This window comes from Pongo abelii, chromosome 10, assembly GCF_028885655.2.
Source record: "Pongo abelii isolate AG06213 chromosome 10, NHGRI_mPonAbe1-v2.0_pri, whole genome shotgun sequence".
NCBI lineage: Eukaryota > Metazoa > Chordata > Mammalia > Primates > Hominidae > Pongo > Pongo abelii.
In genome coordinates this window covers 55,591,240-55,611,238 of record NC_071995.2, presented here as the reverse complement: position 1 = coordinate 55,611,238, position 19,999 = coordinate 55,591,240, and the positions used below count along the sequence as shown (strand labels likewise).

At 43.0% G+C, this 19,999-nt stretch overlaps 1 pseudogene; it reads right to left on the bottom strand.

Annotated features, from left to right (window-relative positions):
- Positions 1–3,587: 3,587 nt before the first annotated feature.
- Positions 3,588–4,179, bottom strand: LOC100447731 (large ribosomal subunit protein uL13-like; annotated as a pseudogene).
- Between the last annotated feature and the right edge of the window lie 15,820 nt (positions 4,180–19,999).

The following is a 19,999-nucleotide window of genomic DNA, read 5'->3' as shown; positions in this document are numbered from 1 at the left end:
CGGATTTCACCGTGTTGGCCAGGCTGGTCTCGAACTCCGGACCTCAAGTGATATGCCTGCCTTGGCTTCCCAAATTATAGGCATGAGCCACTGCACCTGGCCGTAGTTCTTAGGCCTTTGGACTCAGACTAAGACTTAACACCATTAGCCCCCTGATTCACAGGTGTTAGGTTTGGATCAGAACTACAGCACTGGCTTTCCTGGCCTCCAGCTTGCAGATGACAGATTGTGGGACTTAATCATTGTGTAAGCCAATCCTTCATAATAAATATCTCTCTATATATCTAACTATCTACATTTCTACCTACCTGTCTATTTACTTATATATCTCTCCTATTGATTCTGTTTCTCTGGAGAACCTGACTAAATACATTTATTGTTGAATTTTAAGAGTTCTTTGATATTTTGGAAACTAGTCCTTTATCAGAAACATCTTTTGTAAATATATATATATATGTACGTGTATATACGTGTGTGTGTATATGTGTGTGTGTATGTGTGTGTGTGTGTATATATATATATTCTTGTGTGTGTGTATATATATATATATATTCTTGCTCTGTCACCTAGGCTGGAGCGCAGTGACATAATCATGGCTCACTGTAGCCTTGAGCTGTGGGCTCAAGTGATTCTCCCACCTCAGCCTCCTGAATAGCTAGGACTACAGGTGCATGCCACCACATCTGGCTAATTTTTATTTATTTATTTATTTATTTTGTGATGGAGTCTCGCTCTGTCACCAGGGTGGAGTGCAGTGGTGCAATCTCGGCTCACTGCAACCCCTGCCTCCCGGGTTCAAGCGATTCTTCTGCCTCAGCCTCCCGAGTAGTTGGGACTACAGGCGTGTGCCACTACGCCCAGGTAATTTTTTGTATTTTTAGTAGAGATGGGGTTTCACCATATTGGCCAGGCTGGTCTCAAACTCCTGACCTTGTGATCCACCCGCCTCGGCCCCCCAAAGTGCTGGGATTACAGGCGTGAGCCACCTCGCCCAGCCAAATTTTGTCTAGAGACAGAGTCTCGCTATGTTGCCCAGGCTGGTCTTGAACACCTGTGTTCAAGCAATCTTCCCACCTTGGCCTCCCAAAGTGGCAAATATTTTCTCCTAGTCTGTGTCTTGTCCTCTCCTCTCATTTCTTTTTATAGTGTCTTTCACAGAGCAAGTTTTTAGTTTTAATGAAATCCAGTTTATCAATTCTTTCATGGATCATGCTTTTGGTATTGTATCTAAAAAGTTATGGCCATACCCAAGTTCATCTAGATTTTCTCCTATGTTATATACTAAGACTTTTATAGTTTGCATTTTACATTTAGATCTATGATCCATTTGGAGTTAATTTTTGTTGAGGGTGTAAGGTCTGTGTCTAGATTCTTTTTTTTTTTTTTTTTTTTTTGGCATGTGTATGCCCAGTTGTTCGAGTACCATTTGTTGACAAGGTTATCTTTTCTCCATTGTACTGGCTTTTCTCCTCTTGTTTGTCAAAGATCAGTTGACTGCATTTATATGGGTCTATTTCTGGGTTCCGTTGATCCATTTGTCTATTACTTTGCCAATACCTCACTGTCTTGATTATTGTAGCTTTGTACTAAGTCTTGAAGTTAGGTACTATCAGTCCTCCAACTTCGGTCTCCTATGTCATTGTGTTGGCTATTTCAGATCTTCTGCCTCTCCATAGAAACTTTAGAATCAGTTTGTAGATATCCACAAAACAACTTGCTAGGATTTTTATTGAAATTGCATTGAATGTATCAGTCAAATAGGGGAGAATTGACATTTTGACAATATCAAGTCTTCCTTTCCATGAACATGGAATATTTCTCCTTTTATTTAGTTCTTTGATTTCTCCCATCAGAGTTTATAAATTTCCTTATATAGATCTTGTACATATTTTGTTACATTTAAACCTAAGTAGTTTATTTTTGGGGAGTATTGTGTTTTTAATTTCAAATTCCACTTGCTCATTGCTGGTATAAAGAAAAGCAATTTACTTTTTTATATTAACCTATATCCTACAAACTTGCTATAATCATTATTAGTTTCAGAAATTTTTCGTTAATTCTTTTGGAATTTCTACATAGACAATCATGTCATCTGTGAACAAAGACAGTTTTATTCACATTTCTTTCTTGTCAACTGGCTCCCTCTTAGTTTCTATCAATAGGATTGTTAAGGGAGACTGGAAAACTGAAAGAAAAGTGACTTTCATTTTCCTCTTTGCTTGCTATGCCTGTCAGTGTTGGCCTAGCATCAGAAGTTAGTTCAGCCTCAAGCTTCTCTCAGCTCTCCCAGAACCAGACTCATTGTGCCCCCTTAGACATCCAGCACCAACCAGGAAACATTCCCATCCTCAGAGGTCTAAGCCTCAGCTCTGTTAGGTCTTTTCTCTGAACTTTTGGTTTAGATAACCCCACCCTCTTCCCTTTGTTTCCCTAGCTCCAAAGGTGGTAGCTGCTCCTTGCAGATTTTATCTCTATGTTACCTCAATGTTTCCCTTTGCTTTTTCATTCCTCCAACACTTATTTAATTAACTCCCTGCATTGCATTTTGTATTGAAGCAGCTAGTGTTACTTTTGTTTTCCTGAATGAACTCTTAATACAAATAATACTGATTAACTTCATATTTTGATAAATGAAAGGTTTGTGTTGTAGGTAACCAGTAAAAGTGTGGATATAGAATTATATAACTTCAAATTGATCAAGGGAAAAATGAAATGAGAAATAAATACCAGTAATGATGCCACTGATTTCAGGAAATACTTGTATCTATCATCAAAAAGAATATCGGCGGGGCTTGGTGGCTCATGCCTGTAATCCAAGCACTTTGGGAGGCCAAGGTGGGCAGATCACTAGGTCAGGAGATCGAGACCATCCTGGCTAACACGGTGAAACCCCCGTCTCTACTAAAAATAGAAAAAATCAGCCGGGCATGGTGACGGGTGCCTGTAGTCCCAGCTACTCGGGAGGCTGAGGCAGGAGAATGGTGTGAACCCAGAGAGGAGGAGCTTGCAGTGAGCCGAGATCGCGCCACTGCACTCCAGCCTGGGTGACAGAGCGAGACTCCGTCTCAAAAAAAAAAAAAAAAAAAAGAATAAAAGTAATTTATTTGATTCTGATCACAAAATACAGGTAAGACGCACAGGCAATGCCTGTAACTTCTTGATCACACATCTTCCCAGTCTGTGCTTTTATAAATACCCTTCGTACAACAGCAAGCTAATGCTGTCCCCCAAGCGCTTGTTCACATTCTAACAGCTGCAAAGTATAGTGTATGACTAGTTGGGAAGTTAAACAGATGCCCCGCTCACAAGGTAGGGCCCCTCCAATTAGTGTTCCAGCTCCCTTTTGCTGATATTGAAACTGAAGTAATTGCTTGCTCTGTTGGTCACAGATGAATTATGCCTGCACAATTCTTCGAGTGCTTTAAGTAACCTTATTGAAAGGCAGTGACTAAGACCCTTTCCTTGCTCCCAAGCTTCCTAAGTCCCAGGCTGCCTGTGGCACCTGGACTGCTGCCCCTGGGTCCCCCACATTCCAGGGCCACGATGGAGGAAGGGCAGGCCAGGCCAAGCATGAGGTATAAACAGTCTTTACTGGGCTCAGGCCAGGAGTCTGTGGGCCTTGAGGACCTCCCTGTATTTGTCAATTTTCTTCTCCACATTCTTTTCGGCCTGTCTCCCTAGCCTCAGGAGTTGTTTCTTCTGGTCGTGGATCTTGGCTTTCTCCTTCCCCTTCTCCTCCAGGATGGCTGTCATGGTCTGGTACTTTCAGCCAATTTCGTGAGCCAGGCACCCCAGGTAGGCGAACTTTCTCGTAGGCTTCAGACGCACAACCTTAGGGGCAACAGGAAGCACCATCTGCTTTTTCCTGTCAGCGGTGGGATGCCACCGAACACCTGGTGGCAGGTCCTAGGCGGCCTGACTGGCAGCTGTCGTGGGGCGGCCCGCCTCGCAAGCTCCGCCAGAAGACATGGGGCCTCGGGAAGGGCTGGTGTTCATCTGCTTGTGGAGGAAAGCCAGGTACTTCAACTTGTTTCTGTAGAAATTGCCAGAAATGTTGATGCCTTTGCAGCACACGATCACCACCTTCCGGCCCAGCAGCACCTGCTTAGCCACGATGGCCGCCAGGCAGCCCAGGAGGTGACCTCGGCCATTGAGCACTAGGACCTGCCCCTCTGCCATCTTCGGCAGCCGCCTAGAAAAGATTGAATTATAAATCAGAAACTTCCCATGAAGAAAATATCAATACTATTTCTTCACAAGCTTTTCCAAAAATAGAAGAAAATGAAGCTCTTCCAAGCCTATTCAATGAGGTAGTACTACTCAGATACCAAAATCAGACAAACACAGGAAAACTATAGACTATTTCTTATGAATATAGACCCAGAAATTCTCCACAAATTACCATGAATTCAACAACAAATAAAAAGGATTATATACCACGACCAAGTGGGATTTATCCCAGGAATGAAAGCTTGAGTTAACATAAGAAATAAAATTAATGTAGTACATCCTATCCATAGACTAAAGGACAAAAACCACATGGTCATCTTAATAGACACAGAAAAGACATTTGACAAAGTCAACATCTCTTCATGATAAAAACATTTAATAAACCAGGAAGATAAAGGGACTTAATCAACCTGGTAAAAGTCATCAAGCATCTACAAAAAACCCACAACTAATATCATACTTTTTGATAAAAAATGAATGATTACTCTCTCTAATATTAGGAATAAGACAAGAATACCTACTCTTACCATTTCTATTTGACATTGTACTGGACATTCTAACCAGTGTAATTAGGCAAGAAGATGAATGTTGTATGTAGATGAATGAATGAATGTAAAAGGCATACAGATTGGAGAGAAAAACAAAACCATCTCTATTTGCAGATGACCTTATATCTAAAATATCCTAAGGAATTCACTAAAAAATCTATTAGAACTAATACAAGAGTTCAACAAAGTTGCAGAATACAAGAATCAATTGTATTTCTATACACTTGCAATGAACAATCTAAGAACAAAAGTAAGAACATAATTTTATATGCAATAGCGTCAAAAAGAATAAAATAATTAGAAATACACGTAGCAAAGAGGTACAAAACATATACTCTAGGCCAGGTGCGGTGGCTCACACGTGTAATCCCAGCACCTTGGGAGGCCAAGGCAGGCAGATCACCTGAGGTCAGGAGTTCGAGACCAGCCTGGCCAACATGGTGAAACCACGCTCTACTAAAAATACAAAAAAAAATTAGTCGAGCATGGTGGTGGGCACCTATAATCTCAGCTACTTGGGAGGCTGAGGCAGGAGAATCGCTTGAACCTGGGAGGCCAGCCAAGTTTGCGATGAGCCAAGATCACGCCACTGCACTCCAGCCTGCGTGACAGAGCAGGACTCCATCTCAAAAAAAAAAAAAAAAAAAAAAAAGAGAAAAGAGGCTAAAAGAGGCTAAGTGAACAAAGCTAGTCTTCAAAACCACATATTGTGTGATTACATTTATATGAAATGCCCCGAATAGGTAATTCTATAGACAGAATGTAGATTACAGGTTACCTTGGGCTGGGGAGCTCACTGAAAGTTGGGAAATGGGTAGTGACTGCTAAGGGGTACAGAGTTTTTTTGGGGGTGATAAAAATGTTCTAGAACTGATTGTAGTGCACAACTCTGTGAATATACTAAAAACCATTGAATCTACACTTTAAATCGGTGTGATAGTTAATTGGATTGAAGGATGCAAAGTATTATTCCTGGGTGTGTCTGTGAGGGTCTTACCAAAGGAGATTAACATTTGAGTCCGTGAACCAGGAGAGGCAGACTCAACCTCTATCTGGATGGGCATCATTTAATCAGCTGCCAGCATGGCTGGGATAAAAGGAGAGGAATGTGGAAGGGCTAGACTGACCAAGTCTTCTGGCCTCCATCTTTCTCCCATGCTTGATGCTTCCTGCCCTTGAACATCAGACTCCAAGTTCTTCAGCTTTTGGACTCTTGGACCTACGCCAGTGGTTTGCCAGGGGCTCTTGGGCCTTTGGCCACAGACTGAAGTCTGCACCATTCGCGTCCCACTTTTTTTTTTTTTTTTTTTTGAGACGGAGTCTCGCTCTATTGCCCAGGCTGGAGTGTGCAGTGGCACGATCTCGATTCACTGCAAGCTCTGCCTCCCGGGTTCATGCTATTCTCCTGCCTCAGCCTCCCAAGTAGCTGGGACTATAGGCGCCTGCCACCACACCCGGCTAATTTTTTGTATTTTTTAGTAGAGATGGGGTTTCACCGTGTTAGCCAGGATGGTCTTGATCTCCTGACCTTGTGATCCACCCACCTTGGCCTCCCAAAGTGCTGGGATTACAGGCATGAGCCACCGTGCCCGGCCCTTTTTTTTTTTTTTTTTTTTTTTTGAGATGGAATCTCGCTCTGTCGCCCTGGCTGGAGTGCAGTGGCGTGATCTCGGCTCACTGCAACCTCTGCCTCTCATGTTGAAGCAATTCTTCTGCCTCAGCCTCCGAAGTAGCTGGGATTACAGGCACTCACCACAACACCTGGCTAATTTTTGTATTTTTAGTAGAGATGGGGTTTCACCATGTTGCGGAGGCTGGTCTCGAACTGTTGACCTCAAGTGATCTGCCCACCTCGGCCTCCCGAAGTGCTGGGATTACAGGTGTAAGCCACCACACCCAGCTGGCTTCCCTACTTTTGAGGTTTTGGAACTTGGACTGGCTTCCTTGCTCCTCAGCTTGCAGATGGCCTATTGTGGCACTTCATCTTGTGATCGTGTGAGTCAATACTCCTTAATAAACTCTCTTTCATATATACATCTATCTTATTAGCCCTGTCCCTCTAGAGAACCCTAATATAATGGGTAAGTTGTTTGATATGTGAATTATATATTCTTTTATGTTTTAGAGACAGGGTCTTGCTGTGTTGCTCAGGTTAGCCTAGAACTCCTGGGCTCAAGGGATCTTCCTGCATCAGGCTGCTGAGTAGCTGGGACTCAAAGGCACAAGCCAGTACATCAGACTTATATAAATTATATATTGATAATACTACTATTTTTAAAAAAAAAAAAAAAGTGAAAGGAACAGAGCACATAGCTTCCAACCTAGATGAGGAAAAAAAAAAATAGGCAAAGGGCAAGGTGCAGTGGCTTCTGTCTGTAATACCAGCACTTTGGGAGGCTGAGGCAGGTGGATCCCTCCTGGGTCTGTCCTGCAGACCCTGGCCGATGGATGAAATGAGTACTCAGACACAGGTATGCAGTGTAAGAGCAGCTAGGTGACTGCCTGGCTCTAGTGGACAGAGAGCAGCCCCGAGAAGCTGGAGCTGCTTGCTTTTATTCAGTGCAGGCACAATGCCGAAAACCTGGAGCCAACACGACCTGTAGGTAATTAACATTTATTGTTCCCCTTTGAGGGAACGTCTGGTGAGCGGATAATCAAAGGTCAGCTCCTGGTCAACATAAGTAAACAAGATTGTTTAAGATAAATTCCCCCACACTCCCTTGTACTTACTCCTTGCCCTCTGCCTGAGGGTTATAGAACAGCTGCCTTCAGCTATTCTCCCCTGGGGCTCTGCAGAACCTTCTGACCTTTCAGAAAATTTGTGTCCTTTCCCTATAGTTTTTCCCACAACTCTGATCACCCCCCAAGGATCCCTTGAGCACGGAGTTCAAGACAAGCCTGGGCAACATAGTGAGATTTCGTCTTTACAAAAAATATTTCAAAAATTAGCCAGGCATGGTGGTACACATCTGTGGTCCCAACTACTTGGGAGGCTGAGGTGAGGTGGGAGGATCGCTTGAGCACAGGAGGTCAAGGCTGCAGTGAGCCAAGATTGTGCCATTGCATTCCAGCCTGGGTGACAGAGTGAGACTCTGTCCAAAAAAATAAAGAAAGAAAGAAAAAAAAAAAAGGTGAAATGATTAAAACAAAACAAAAGCCAGAAGGGAGAGAAAAGAAACAGAAGTAGAATAAATAGAAAGCATAAAATAAAATGTTAGCTATAAATGCAAATATATTTATATATATATAAAATAAGTGTAAATTGATTAAACTTTTTAGATAATGACATGCCACACTGGTTAAAATTTTGAAAGTACAACTGTATACTGTCTAGAACACATTTAAAATATAGGAATACAGAAACTTAAAAAGGATGGAAATATATTTAAAAACAGTAACTCAATATGAGTGGTGTTATAATTTGAGTATACTTTTTGTCTCCACCAAATCTCTTGTTGAAATTTGATTCCCAGTGTGGCAATGTTTGGAGGTGGATGTAGTGGGAGGTGTTTGGGTCATGGGGGCAGATCTCTTATGAATAGATTAATGAGGGGGGAGAAAGGGGAGTGAGCAAGTTCTTGCTCTATTCATTCCTGCAAAAGTTGATTGTTAAAGATAGCTTAGCACTTCTCTCTCTCTCTCCCTATCTCTTTCTTGATTTCCCACTGTGTGGTCTCTGCACACACCGACTTCCCTTCCCCTGCTGCCATGAGTGGAAGCAGCCTGAGGCCTTCACCAGATGCAGATGCCCAATCTTAACCTCTTGAACTTTTCCAGCCATCAGAATCATGAGCCACATCAACCTTTTTTTCTTTATAAATTACTCAGCCTCAGGTATTCCTTTATAGCAACACAAAAATGGATGAAGACAAGCTGTTATCACAATATTAACATCACACAAATTAGAGTTTATGTTAAAATTATTAAAGATAAAAAGGTCATTTCATAATGTTCAAAGATTCCATTTAGAGAAAGATAATTTCAAAATTATATGCAATTATTTATCTTGCTTATGGTCTGACTCTCTCAACAATAGCAGGAAAGTTTGCCTGTTTGGTTCACTGCTATATCCCCTAGCAAGTAGAACAGTGTCTGGCACTCAGAAAGCTCTCTCTCTCAGGCTGTTCTCAAATTCCTAGGCTCAAGCAATCTGCCCACCTCTCAATATACCTTTAATGAATAAATGAATAAGTAGTTCCAGTATACCTAAAATAGCAAGTGACAGAATAATAAGGTATATAAACAAATCCATAATTATGGTGGGAGACTTATAAATCAATAAGGCTACAAAATATTTGAATAGCATGATTAACATTCATGACCTAGGAGACACACAGAAAACACAGTAGCCAACAACAGAGCATGCAAATAAACATTCACAGAAATTGATATATACTGGACCACAGAAGTCTCAACAAATGTAAAAGAACTCAAATCAATTAGGACAAGTTCTCTGACAACAATGTAATAAAGCCAGAAATCAGTAATAAAGAGATAACTAGAATAAATGAAAATGTTTGAAAAAGAAGAAATTTCTAACAACCCTATAGTTCAAAGCAGAAATCATAATGTAATTAGAACATGTATATATAATAATGAAATAATATTCTATTATCTCAATGTACTACAGTTTATTTTACCCATTCACCTACGGAAGGATATCTTGGTTGCATCTAAATTTTGGCAACTGAGGATAAACCTGCTACAAACACCCAAGTGCAGGTTTTTGTGTGAACATAATTTTCAACTCATTTGAAGCATGATTTCTGGATTGTATGGTAACAGTATGTTTCATTTGGTAAGAAATTGCCAAACTGTCTTTCAAAGTAGCTGTACTATTTGGCATTTCCACCAACAATGAATGAGAGTTCCTGTTGCTCCACATCCGATTTGGGCCATTCTAATAGGTGTGTAGTGGCATCTCATTGCTGTTTTAATTTTCAGCACCCTAAAGACATATGATATGGGGCATCTTTTCATATGTTTATTTTCCAGTCTGTATATCTTCTTTGGTGAGGTGTCTGCTCAGGGCTGCTGCCCATTTTTGAATTGGGTTGTTTTCTTATCATTGAGTTTTAAGAGTTCTTTGTATATTTTGGATACTAGTGCCTTATCAGGTATGTCTTTTGCAAATATTTCTCTCCCAGTCTGCACCTTGTCTTCTCATTCTCTTGAAGCACTCAATATTTTTAAGATGACAATTATCTTTAGATAATTTAGACAATTCTACAAAGATTGATCTGTAGATTCAATGCAATCCATACCAAAATCCCAGAAGGATCTTTTGTCAAAATTGTCATGCTTACCCTAAAATTTATACGGAAAAGCAAAGATCCCATAACAGCCAAAATAAATTTGAAAAAGAAGAAATTCAGACTATTTACCTCATCCCATTTCACAACTTAGTATAAAGCCTCAATAATAAAAGACTATGGTACTGGGGTAAAACTAGGCATATAGATTAATGAAACAAATTTGAGAGTCTGGACATAAACCATTATACTTCTGGTCAATTGATTTTTGACAAAGTTGCCAAGGCAATTCAATAGTGGAAAGGGTAGTCTAATCAACAAATGGTGCTAAGACCATTGGATATCCATAAGCAAAATGTAGACCCTTGTCACACACAAAAATTAACTCATAATGGATCACACATCTAAATTGTATTAGTCTGTTTTCACACTGCTGATAAAGACATACCTGAGACTAGGTAATTTATAAAGAAAAAGAGGTTTAATAGACTCACAGTTCCACATGGCTGGGGAGGCCTCACAATCATGGCAGAAGGTGAAAGGTATGTCTTACATGGTGGCAGGCAAAGAGGAAATGAGAGCCAAGTGAAAGGGGTTTTCCCTTATAAAATCATCAGATCACATGAGATTTATTCACTACCAGGAGAACAGTATGGGGAAACCACCCCCATGATTCAATTATCTCCCACTGGGTCCCTCCCACAACACATGAGAATTATGGGACCTACCATGAGATTTGGGTGGGAACACAGCCAAACCATATAATAAATGTAAAAGCTAAAACTATAAAACTTCTAGGAAAAATTCTTCGTGTTTTGGCTGAGGCAAAGCATTCTTAGATATAACACTAAAACATGACCCATAAAATTAAAAAGTAATAAATTGGACTATATAAAAAATTTAAAATTTGTACAGGACAGTTCTCTGGGTGCATGGACCCACCCAGTTCTTCCCTGTTTCTTGCTTGTAAGAATAACTTGGAATGTAGTGGGAATGTAACATCCTCAAGAATAACTTGGAATGTACTGGGAATGTAACATCCTGAGACAAGGAGGAACCGCCTGAAACAGCCCAGGCCTTGTTCCTGTCCCTCCTGGGGAATGGAACATCTTGAGTAGGGAGAAACTGCCTGGGATAGCCCAAGAGTTTTTCCTCTCTCCCCTGGAAGCAGTACATTTTTCAAAGCATTGCCCAGCAAGACATATGACCATGAGATATGTAACACAGAGAGGGCTACCTTTTGGAGTCCCTCAGCTGTGGTGCAAGTGGGGCACATGCAGCGGAGACTATATCTGCCCCAGGCAGCTTTTTTGAGACTTGGCATATCAGCTCACAGTGGATCCCAGGCTTCTGCCATTCCTTGCTGCCTATCTGTAAGGAGTAATTCTGCATCATGTAACTTGCATATAAGTGTGTTCTGCCTCACCAGTCTGACACAAGTTGGTAAGCAGTGCACAGTGAACCTGCTTCACAAAATTGGCACAGTGAGCAGCATCTGGTCTGACAAAACCATGGCTTATTGTCTACATGGGAGGGGCAATACCCCCCAGTACCTGGCCCAGAGTGGAGAGATCAGCTTAGGGGTTCAGGAGCTGAAAATGCAAATGGATGATTTATGGGAAAGGAAGAGTGATAAGCAGGATATAGATTGCTAACCCTGCCCCAGCCCCACAGATGTGAGTGAGCTGGCTTCATGGACTGAGGCAAAGAGAGAGCGATGTCATGTCAATCAAGAAAATGACGAAACAAGTGTCAATCATTTTAGGAGGTTTATTTGCCAAAGTTAAAAATGTGTGCCCATGACACAGTCACAGGAAGTCCTGATGACACGTACCCAAGGTGGTTGGGGCACAGCTTGGCTTTATACATTTCAGGGAGACATGAGATATCAATCAATGTATGTAAGAAGTACATTGGTTCTGTCCAGAAAGGTGGGACAACTCGAAGCAGGGAGGGGGCTTCCAGGTCACAGGTAGGTGAGAGACAAATTGTTGCATTCTTTGAGTTTCTGATGAGACTTTCCAAAGGAGGCAATCAGAATATGCATCTATCTCAGCAAGCAGAGGGGTGACTTTGAATAGAATGGGAGGCAGGTTTGTCCTGAGCAGTTCCCAGCTTGACTTTTCCCTTAGCTTAGTAATTTTGGGGCCCCAATATTTTCCTTTCACAGTGGCAACAGGGAAACATAATGCAAGATCCTCTGGTTGTTGAGCACTTATGTGATCCCTCATTCCTGGGGCCAGAGAGTTTGGGAAGTGGCTACTCAGATGGACCCTGAGGTACTTGACTGGGTACAAGAAAGAGGTACTCAGGTGGCCCCTGAGGCATCTGAGGGGAAGCGGTGGTCCTTCACAGAATGTGAGGCTCACTATCTAAAGGTCAGACATGGAGAAATGCCAGGGAAGTCTTATGCAGCCTAGTTGGTGTGTCTGTTCGATAAAGGGACATTACAAACCCAGATGTCTCAGGCTGAATGGTGCAGTTAGGAATGGGGGCAAGGTCTCCAGGTCCCCACTGGAGGCCAATGGCCCTATATCTTTGTCAAGATAAAAGGGGGGAAAGATGGGGAGTTCAGGCTTTTCTGAGGCTCTTGAATACTGGGGCCCACACAACAATATTTCCATGTTCCCGTAGGAGAAAAAATTAAACTGATGACAGTGAGAAGTTTTGGGATGAATACAGTGACCCACGGTGTTCATCTGCTTGTGGTGCTTACTTGCTTGTGAATGGGGCCCTTTGGGACATTTCAGGTGCTGATGCCAGTAGTTCCTACCACTGAGTGCATTATAGACGTTGACATTTTGACTGCTGCCTGAGGGGGTATGCCCCCTCACACCTGAAAATTCGAGCTATAACAGTGGGGCAAATTCACTCCTACCTGCCACCCAGCTACCCAAGCCCCAATGGGTCATTCAGCAAAAGCAGTGCTGCATACTAAAACTTTTAAAGGCAATGCCTGCTAGTCTGATGGAATTTCAGGTATCTCAGATATCCCAACCTCCATACACACTGATTAGAGTCTGTGGCAACAGCAAACTGCCACTGGGGTGCCCCAGCCTCTCAGATTTTGGACATGTAACTTGCTTGAAGCAGCATGAAACATAACCATTTAAATGGCAACTCCGTACTTGCTTCTGGGTCCTGGTGGAAACAGCATCTTACAGCTGGAGTGCCACATGTTGATGCTGTGACCCGAACTGCCAGTTCTCACTTGGGTGCTTAGAAATCCCACCAAGAAAACTGGATAGGCTTAACAGAGTGCAATTATCAAATGGAAATGGTACACTCAAGATAGGGCCCAGTCAGGACCTCAGAGGACCAGTAAGCTTCATGGACAAATGGCCAGCTTGCCACAAGGGACCAAGGGACCTGTAGGAGATGCTTTGGCTCCTTCTGTGGCTATCTGTAGCCCAAGACTCAGACCTCAGAGACATGCCTAGTGCTGGCATGGCATATTTTACTGATGGCTCTGTGAAACAAGAAGCAGACGGGATCCACCAGGCTGCAGCAGCCATCTATTCATTTTCACAGACTCAACGGCCATTGCCAACAGCCCAGCCACCTGGTCAGGAGAATGGCAACTAGGAGACTGGACTGTTAAAGGAACCCCTGTGTAGGGACAAGAACTTGCTGCCTGAAAGAGACAAATATACATCACTCACATGGATGCTGGGTCTAACATGACCACCCTCCACCCTTGAGAGGAACTTGTGTCATGTTTTTGGATGACCTATGGGACTTTACTCTGACCAAGAAACATACTTCACTGACCAAGAAACATGCTTCACTGACCAAGCAACTTGCCAGTGGGCACTCTCTCATGAAATACATACACCTCATCATCCTTTGAATGAAAACTTTTAATGATGAAACACCCAGCTCACACAACAACTGAAGAAAGACATCAAGATGGCCTGCTAATGGGATGGCACCCCTTTCTGACTAGGGCAGTATTGACACTAAACTCTGCACTCCAGTGCAAGGGAAACAGCACCACAGTGCATGTTGAGAGACACTGAGCTTAGCAGGGGTGTTGGTAGACCAGGCAGCCACCTGCTAGGCTGCACCTTTGAAATCCCAATCTTAGTGTTCCCAGACATTCTTTTTCTTTTTTCCCTTTAGAGTGCACACCTTGGGGGTGGTTTGCAATTCAGGCTGCCAGAGTAGCCCAGAGAAGGCACCCCAACTCTAATCTGGAGGTGAGGCTTCACTGAGTGACTCCACTCTATGTGATCCCACAGGAGTGGGGAATGGGACCCAGAAATACCGGGGTGCTAGGTCCCTCAAGCTGTGCTGGGGATGCCTGATTCTTCCATTCAGGTGAGCAACGTGTTCAAACATGTCAAGTTTGTATAGGATGTGACCTCCCTTCCTGGACTGGACAACTGAGGCAGAAAGGTCTGAGGCAAGCAACGAGGGCAATGGGTGCCCATAGAGGTTAACAGCCTCAGGAAGAGATAGACAGATGGAGTTGCTGCACTAACCCAGGCCAAGCCCATCTGATAGGTAGGGAACGCATAAGACCCCAGAGGATGGAGAGTGGAGCACTAACCTGTCCATCTGCTTTTTTCACAATAAAATGGCAGCAGAGGCCTGGAAACAAAAACACATTTGTTAGGCTCTCCCAGACTGTGGCCACAAAGGATAACCTGAAGCAGCGCTGGATCTGCCATCCTAGACCTCATTTTGCTGTTGACCAGAGTGACCTTCTTGTCCTGCAAGTAGTAAACTACACCAGCATTCCCAATACCACAGTGTACACCAGCACACCAGCAGAATGCCAGCTCAGGCTTACTGAGGATCTGGCACCCTCTGAGTGGCAGGGAGGTGGAAATGGCCTGTTTTAACTGACTCTGGCAGATTGTCACAACCACAACTAACAAAACTTTGATGGACTGGAACTTTAATGTACCAAGGTCTTTTGATTACATGAATGAGAGGTGTCCCAAAGGCAACAACAAAAAACAAGGACTGGACTAATGCTAATCCTCTGAATAGCGGCTTCATGAACAATATTATATGGGGGAAACTGAGCTCATGAAACCATGCCATCAATGACTTGATTGGCAGACACCAATGTGTCCATACATATATAGAATATATATGGTAAACTAGAGGAAAAAGAAAGGCAATATTTAAAACCCTGGATAGTAGTTACTGGTGGGGGAGGGAAAAGGTTGTAATAGGGAGAGTCATTTAGAGGCTTTAAAGCAATGGTTCTCAAACTTCTGAGTCCCAGGACTCCTTTATATCCTTAAAAATTGTCAGCCGGAAATGGTGGCTCAAGCCTGTAATCCCAGCACTTTGGGAGGTCTAGGTGGGCGGATCGCCTGAGGTCGGGAGTTCGAGACCAGCCTAACCAACATGGAGAAACCCCATCTCTAATAAAAATACAAAATTAGCCAGGTGTGGTTGTGGGTGCCTGTAATCCCAGCTATTCGGGAGGCTGAGGCAGGAGAATCGCTTGAACCTGGGAGGTAGAGATTGCGGTGAGCTGAGATTGTGTCATTGCGCTCCAGCCTGGGCAACAAGAGCAAAACTCCATCTAAAAAAAAAAAGATTATTGGGAACTATAAAGGACATTAGTTTTTGTGGGTTAATATCTTTTCTTTTCTTTTTTTTTTTTTTTTTTTGAGACAGAGTCTCACTCTCGCCCAGGCTGGAGTGCAGTGGCACAATCTCAGCTCACTGCAACCGCCGCCTCCTGGGTTCAAGCGATTCTCATGCCTCAGCCTCCCAAGTAGCTGGGATTACTAGCATGTGCTACCACTCCTGGCTAATTTTTCTATTTTTTTCAGTAGAGATGGGGTTTCACCATGTTAGCCAGGCTGGTCTCGAACTCCTGACTTCAAGTGATTCACCCGCTTCAGCCTCCCAAAGTGCCAGGATTACAGGTGTAAGACACCGTGCCCGGCCTTGTGGGTTAATATCTATTGATATTTACCATATTAGAAATTGAGGCTGGACACGGTGGCTCACACCTGTAATCCTGGCACTTTGGGAGGCCGAGGTGGGAGGATCACTTGAGCCCAGGAGTTTGAGACCAGCCTGGGCAACAAAGCAAGACCGAATCTCTACCAAAAAAAAAAAAAAAAAAAAAAAAATTTGAGACAGAGTATCACTCTGTTGCCCAGGCTGGAGTGCCACGGTGCAATCTCAGCCCACTGCAACTTCCACCTCTCGGGTTCAAGTGATTCTCCTGCCTCCGCCTCCTGAGTAGCTGGGATTACAGGCACACACCACCACGCCTGGCTAATTTTTGTATTTTTGTTAGAAACAAGGTTTCACCATGTTGGCCGGGCTGGTCTTGAACTCCTGACCTCAGGTGATCCACCTACCTTGACTTCCCAAAGTGCTGAGATTACAGGCATGAGCCACCATGCCCAGCCAAATTTTTTTTTTTAATTAGCCAGGTGTGGTAGCACACACCTGTGGTTCCAGCTACTCAGTAGGCTAAGAAGGAAGGATCACTTGAGACCAGGAGTTCTGGGCTGCACTGAGCTGTGATTTCGCTACTGCACTTATCTGGGTGACAGAAACCCTGTTTCAAAAAAAAAAGAGAAGAAATTAAAACAGAAAAACTGTAAATATATACTTATAAATTCATGTTAAATAATAATAAAACCACTAATTTTAAAATAAATATATATTTTAAAACTATTATATTTTCTAAAACAAAAAATAGTGAGAAGAGGCATTGTTTTAAACTTTTACAAATCTCTTTAGTGTGTGGGTTAATAATAAAAAACAGCTGGACTCTCATATTAGTTCTCCATTCAATATATTTGCTTTTTTGGGTTTTTTTTAGTTGTTTTTTTTGTTTGTTTGTTTGTTTTTGAGATGGAGTCTCACTCTGTAGTCTAGGCGGGAGTGCAGTAGTGCCATTATGGCTCACTGCAGCCTCAACCTCCCAGGTTCAAGTGATCCTCCCACCTCAGCCCCATGAGTAGCTAGGACTACAGGTGTGCACCACCACACCTGGCTAATTTTTTTGTATTTTTTGTAGAGATGGGGTTTTACCATGTTGCTCAGGCTGGTCTTGAACCCTTGGGCTCAAGTGATCCACCCACCTCAGCCTCCCAAAGCACTGTGATTATAGATATGAGCCACCACCCCCGGCCTCCATTCAATATATTTGTGAAAAGTTATTTTGGCTAAACTATATGAAGAATTCTGAGCCACTGTACCTATAGTCCAAGCTACTCAAGAGGCAGAAGCAGTAGGATCACTTGAGCCCAAGAGTTTCAGGCCAGCCTAGGCAACATAGTGAGACTCCATGTCTAAAAAAACAAAAAACAAGAACTGTATGATGCAGGATTTAGTTGCCTTTTGTTTATTACACCACACTCAACAAATAGTTCTTTCTTTCTTTCTCCTTCCTTCCTTCCTTCCTTCTTTCTTTCTTCCTTCCTTTCTTTCTTTTCTTCCTTTCTCTTTCTTTCTTTTCTCTTGAGACAGGGTCTTGCTCTGACACCCAGGCTGGAGTGCGGAGTGCAGTGGTACAATAATAGCTCACTGCAGCCTTGACCTCCTGAGCTCAAGCGATCCTTCCACCTCAGCCTCCTGAGTACTTGGGACTACAAGGAGGTGCCATCACGCTTGGCTAAATTGAAAAAAAAAAAAATCGTAGAGGCAGCATCTCCCAATGTTGCCCAGGCTGAAATACTTGTTTCTTAAACGTTAGCTGCAACGTAAAATCTGAAACCATATCAATAAGCCTTTTCCACTCTGGGTTATATGAAAATCTATCTTGCACTTTGATTGGATTTTTTTACCCATGCATGATTTTGTATCATCAACGAATTGGTCATTTGGAAAACATTGGTTCACTGAGCTATGCAGAGCTTCCAAATGTTGCCACATTTCACTATACAACGTTTTTAAAATAACATTCATTAATATTACCACCAGTCTCATCAGAAAAGTCTTTAAGTATTGGGAAACGGTCAAGCTTGGGTGGCAGGTACAAAATTCTATTTCGCTTGAAAGTTCTAACTTTATCATTGCCAACAAATAATGTTAAGTTGTTTTCCTTGAAGTGACAGGCTTACTTTGTTTATTTTTGTAAAACTGTCTGCGAAATACTCAAGACTCAATAAACATAGTTCATTATACTTTCAAGTAAAAAATGCGTTCACTGAAAAAAAATTGGCTAGTTCAGCTTGTGTCTAAATAACACAAATGCTTTTCTTCCAAACAACCAGACTTTGGTAGGGAGCAAAAGCACTTTACGCATACTTCCCATTTTGTTAGACAGAATTTTCAAAAGATGTTCACTCAAGGGTTGAGATTTAACAAAATTAATACTTTTCACAGCTTCACAAAGGACACTCTTTGTTTTTGTTTTTTTCTTTGTTGTTGTTGTTGTTGTTGTTTTGAAATGGAGTCTCACTCTGTCACCCAGGCTGGAGTGCAGTGGTGCGATCTAGGCTTACTGCAACCTCCACCTCCCGGGTTCAACTGATTCTCGTGCCTCAGCCTCCTGAGCAACTGGGACTCCGTCTCACAAAACAAATAAACAAACAAAAAGAGGCAAGTAGTGTTTTATTTGTTTCTTTGTTTGTTTTCTAATAGAGAAAGGATTTTCCTATCTTGCCCAGGCTGATATCAAACTTCTGGGCTCAAGGTATCCTCCTGCCTCTACTTCCCCAAGTGTTGGGATTATAGGCATGAGCCACCTTTTTTGTGTGTGTGTGTGATGGAGTTTTGCCCTTGTCACCCAGGCTGGCATACTGCAACCTCCGCCTCCCAGGTTCAAGTGATTCTCCTGCCTCAGCCTCCTGAGTAGCTGGGACTACAGGCACATGCCACCACACCTGACTAATTTTTTGTATTTTTAGTAGAGATGGGGTTTCACCATGTTGGCCAGGCTGGTCTCGAACTCCTGACCCCAGGTGATCTGCCACCCTCAGCCTGCCAAAATGCTGGGATTACAGGCGTGAACCACCATGTCCGTTTTTTGTTTGTTTGTTTGTTTGTTTTTAAAGAGACAGAGTCTCGCTCTCATCCAGGCCGAAGTGCAGTGGCGCAATCTCGGCTCACTGCAGCCTCGGCCTCCCAGGCTCAAAGAGATCCTCCCACCTCGGCTTCCTGAGAAGCTGGGACTGCAGGCGTACATCACCACACCGGGCTAATTTTTGGGGATTTTTGTGTATGTGTGGAAATGGGGTTTCACCATGTTGTCCAGGCTGGTCTCAAACTCCTGGGCTCAAGCAATCCACCTGCCTTGGCCTCCCAAAGTGCTGTGATTACAGGCGTGAGTCACCTCGCCCAGCCATATTTTTTAAGAAAAAAGAAGATGATGCTTTGGGAGGCCAAGGTGGGAGGATCAGTGAAAGCCAGGACTTTGAGAGCAGCATGGGCAACATAACATGACTCTGTCTCTACAAAAAATTTTTTAAATTAGCCAGGCATGATGGCACACTCCTGTAGTCCTAGATACTCAGGAGGCTGTGGCAGGAGGATTGCTTGAGCCCAGGAGTTTGAGGCTGCAGTGAGCTGTGATCATGCCACTGCACTCAAACCTGTGCAACAGAGTGAAAACCTGTCTCAAAAAAGAAAAGAAAATGGAAAAAGTGCCAAGAAAACATCAATAATATGATATAATAATATTGGCCGGGCGCAGTGGCTCATGCCTGTAATCCCAGCACCTTGGGAGGCCGAAGCGGGCAGATCACAAGGTCAGAAGATCAAGACCATCCTGGCTAACACGGTGAAACCCCGTCTCTGCTAAAAACACAAAAAAATTAGCCGGGCATGGTGGTAGGCGCCTGTAGTCCCAGCTACTCAGGAGGCTGAGGCAGGAGAATGGTGTGAACCCAGGAGACGGAGCTTGCAGTGAGCCAAGATAGCGCCACTGCAGTCCAGCCTGGGCGACAGAGAGAGACTCCATCTCAAATAATAATAATAATAATATTAGCAAAAAAGTGAAAATATCTAGTAATAACAGCAATAATAATAGCATGCACG